Genomic DNA, 4870 nt, shown 5'->3' with positions numbered 1-4870 from the left:
TGTTGCGCTCAGTTTCCAAACATTACTGACTGCCTGCCTCCTGGCAAATATTGGATGGTCGATGAGGTCGAAAATACCATAAAGCTTACGGCACTTTGTTCTCCTCGGAAAAAAATGAAAAAAATTCGTTCAGAGTGATTTTACTATCCGATATAGACAAATAATCCTTTCATATTCGTCTGGAAAAAAAAGAATAAAAATCGTGGAGTAGGCCTATTTGATAAACACATCCAAACGTTTCAGTGGGTTAGAATAGATGTGGATAATTTACAAAACGCACGTTTCCTGTCAAATTGGCAAAACGAGTTTTTGTTAAAAAAGCAAAATGGAGACGGGCAATGCAAAGCAATGTTAAGAACTGGGAGCTTGGGACAAACTTGGCTGAAATGAACCAGGTTTCATATTTCTTCCAGGAGAGAAAAAAATTGGTCAACGTTCCACCTTGCGCCTCCCTCTCAAGAAGCTAACTTTGGAAAACAGCCCTATGCATGGACAAAGAAGTGATGAGCTGAGCATCCACTGATGTAGTAACAGCAAAATCCCATCTGTCCTGAATGTTATTGTAGCCTAATAACTCAACTTGGCAATACAAATTTAAGCATAATTGACTAAATCACTACATAGGCCTACTTTGTATTTATTTGATAAACAAATCTCATTGCTAGGGCTTCCTATTTCCTAATTAGGCCAGTCATCTGGTGGGCTCACGCACCAGACAATTTCTCAGGTAATGGACCATTTGCCTACCTCACCTGTAGTCCTTAGCCCTAACACAGGTAATGGACCATTAAACTACCTCACCTGTAGTCTCGCATGACCATCCTTTCAAGGCTAGCCTACCAGTAGCCAAATGCTGAGAAGCAGTGTTGCCAACTCCTCAGTAAGGAAAGTAGCTATTGGCTGTCCTAAAAGTCGCTAGAAGTCGCTAAATGACGTCATCACCTAATTTGCATAGTTGGCCATGTGCATGTAATTGTGATGGACACTGTAGGATAGAGGAATAACGTCGTGGGAGAGACATAAAGTGAGTAAAAAATCAGCTGCATCCCTGAACTTCCAAATCTCACTCCAGAAGCCCAGTGTGTTTTTTGTCTCATTCCATTTACTAAGATGGATGGCACGCCATTGCTGGACAATCTTGTCTATCTCTGCAGGGGATTAGCCAAGGAGCTTGGCTATATTTTCTATTTCTCCAGGGCTCTTATTGTGCTTTAGAGTTTCCTCCACATTACAAACTGACATGGACTGCAATGCTTCGATGTTGTCCGGCAGTCTCACCCTCAACTCATTAGTGAGGAAGATGGTGAAGGCTACACACCGCTTTCGGACATTGTTTTCATCCTCAGGTGCAAGGTGGAGCTCAGCTGCCTTTGACTCAAAAAGGTAACCAAGGTACGGTTTGGGACTGATGTATCCATCTATTGGCCCTTTGAGTACATCAACATTTGCCTGTGGATTCAGCACCCTGCTGCTCACAGACTAGATCAGGCTAACCAAGCTGTCAAGTAGCTTAAGAGGATCTACTTGCTCTCCCTCAAAAACCTTGATGGCCAACTGTACCTCACCCAGCACTGACTTCAAAAAAGTCAGATACAATATGTTTTGAGGATCACTGTACATGGAGTATAAAACCTCATCCATGTAGCAGTGTTCACTGGACTTGGTGACTGCGAAATGCAGCCTAAGCTCCTCCCACTGGTCCAAAATGCATGAAACCGCTGGTTCAATGGAGAGCCAACGTGTGGCACACACCTTGGTTATCTGTAAACTTTTCTCCCCACAGTTGATGGTCTCACATATGGCCTTGTAGGTCTCCCTGTGCTTTGGAGACACTGAAAACCAGTTATAAGTCTCTCATACCAAGTACTCCGCACTACGGGGGATGGTGTCATTGGAAGCATGACTTACAGCAAGCTGCAGAGAGTGGCACACACAGCGAATAAGAACCAGATCTTTGAGGCCATACTCCTCCTTCAGCACTTTATGGACCCCATTGTTAATCCCTGTCATAACAGAGGCATTGTCACTCCATATCCCCAGGAGTTTCTCTTTTTTAAGACAACACTTCTCGAGGAAAGCCACAACAGCTCGGGCTATAGATTTGGCATTTCCTCCCTCCAACTCAACAAGCCCCAGCAATGTTGATACAATTGTCTGCTTGGTGTCACTAAAGTACCTTTTCACAACACCCAGGTACTTAGAAACACTTACATCCGTGGACTCATCGAGGAGGAGGCTAAAACGCTGCTCACCCACATCTACGACCAACTTTTTCAGAAAGTATGGTGCTAGAACACCATTAATCATTTCTGTGCACTTTGTCCTGTGCATTTTGAAGTGGGTAGCAGCAGTGGAGTCTGAGAAAGCAGCTCTACATGCTTCTCCAATTATTTTTTTTACTTACAAAAGTGAAATAGGTGTATTAAATGCTGTTGTTCAAATGCACAGATAGCTTTATATATCTTCTCAAATAAACTGCCGGTAGTTTGAAAACTTGGCATCATATTTCTGTCATGCTGCTCTGTTGACAACTCCAACCACCTCACTCCCTGGGTATTCAGCCAATCAGCGGCCGCCACTGCTCTCTACTTTGACCACTTTGCTGCTTTGCATACTTTTATTACAGCATGTATGCCCTCAATGTTAAATGCATACTTTAGGTATACTTCCCTAGACAAAGAAAGTTAATTTATTTATTCAGGATAAAATCTTACTCACTGTAAATTAGCCTAATTATACTGTATTCCAACACAAGCAGCCATCTGCCCAATTATTTTTAAGCATTATTCTTCACTAAGTCTTAACCCTTGTTTGTTTACTGGCCCTACCAGTTAATTACCTCATTGGAATGAGGTGCCTATGTAATTGACATGTAATTACACAGTTAGAATAACATGCAATTGCTGAGACTGTAATGAACGCATAACATGCTGATTTGCACATTCTTATCTTCTCTCAGTTGCCTACTGGAGGTTCTCAGTGTAAATATTGAAGAGCCATAACATGCATACAGTACACGCACGCACTCACGCACAGACACACACAGACACACAAACACACACACACACACACACACACACACACACACACACACACACACACACAGCTAAAGCCTCTGTTTGTGGTCTGTGAATAGCCTCCTTAGGGGTAAATCCTAATGTCTGGGACCCCTTGCCCCTTGGCTCAGCATGTGTTTATGTACAGTTATTCCCTTACTTACTGGATCCTGTTTAATCCTTGTGTTTTGAAAATACAGGTCTTGTGCCTGCCAAAAGCTGGCCCACTCACTATATATCCGCTCTCAGTGACCAGTATCTGTGTGCCTCTGAGATGTTACAGCTTCATTTCTGTTAGAAATTAGCTGCACTTGTCACGCCCTGACTCAGGGGACGCTTATATGTTGAGTCAGGGTGTGTATATTCCTTGTTGTGCTTGTTCTATGTATGAGGATCTAGTATGTCTAGTTCTATGTTGGCCGGTGTGGTTCCCAATCAGAGGCAGCTGTCGCTCGTTGTCTCTGTTTGGGGACCATACTTAAGCAGCCTATTGGCACTGTCTAGTTGTGGGATCTTGTTCCTTGTAAGGTATGTTGTGTGTTCTACCTTGGACTTCACGTTTAATTTTCTTTGTTGTTTTGTTATATGTTTAAAGTTTAATAGATATGTACGCATATCACGCCGCGCCTTGGTCTGAACCGTCATTCATCGAACGTGACAGCACTGCTATCTTCTGGATTTAATGGATTCACATCCCAGTGGTTGAATAAGACTGTAAAGTGTAGATTGAAAAAAGACAAAGGGAGTACATTGTATTGTATTGGTTGTACCTCCTCCAACAGAATGCTAATACACTATGTTTGTGATAACAGGCCAAGTTGAAACTGTAGGAAGCAACCAGAATGGTTAAGTGTTACTTGAATTGAGAGACTTGCTCTGGGAAGGTTTTACATTCTAATCTGAATGAATAGTTGTACTAAAATGTTTTTGCTGCAGGGCTGAAATATAGTTTTATCTCACTGGTTTGCTGGTATGGATTATTACAAGAGGCTGTAACTTAAACTTGTCTAACAATGGGTGGGATTGATTCCATTTTAGGTGTTAGTGTGTTTAATTGCGATCTTGAGAAAATCTGGTTGGATTTGTAGTTATTCCATTGTGGGGCAATAACGTGTTTGGTGTTATATAATATAATAAGCAGCTTGGTTTTCTTGATCCACTCCTAACCTCTGATCCACAACATAGATACTTATTCTTGTGTTCCCAATGCCTTCATTGTGTTCCACCATTGGAATTGATACGACCCAAATTGCCTCACATGGCAAGTCACTATGTATGGACACAACACTTCTTCCCATACACAGCAAAAAGACCCTGCATCAAATTTGAGAATGCACCCCCAACAGACAGAACAATTTGTTTGTGAAGGTCCTAACAATGGTACTTGAAATTATATAAGAATATCATAGGAAACACAAATATGTTTCAGCATTTGATTCAATACACCTTTTTAAGCTAGTTTCAGCTTTCATGTTCTTGCACAATTTACAATTCACATTATTTTTGACAGCCAAAAATAGAAGCTGCTTTGACAAATCATATGCCCCAAGGCCAAGGGCTAGTGGATCAGTAACACAAACACATCCATAGTTTATGAACCACTTCTTTAAGAGTCACATTTCAGTATAGCATTTAAAATCACTCACACTTTCTTAAATCCTTCTACAATCACAGTAGTTTTCAGAAGTAAAAACTATAAGTAAAAACCAACACAATCCTGTTCAGAATCTCTCGCATATTCTTGCAAAATGAGAACACTACAACAGGCTACAGAAAGAAGGCTTAGGTGCAGAGGCTGGCTCCCTATAAGTGGT

The sequence above is a fragment of the Coregonus lavaretus genome, assembly GCF_964263955.1.
Source record: "Coregonus lavaretus genome assembly, chromosome: 25".
In the NCBI taxonomy this organism is placed as follows: domain Eukaryota; kingdom Metazoa; phylum Chordata; class Actinopteri; order Salmoniformes; family Salmonidae; genus Coregonus; species Coregonus lavaretus.
Note: the sequence above shows the minus strand (reverse complement) of the source record.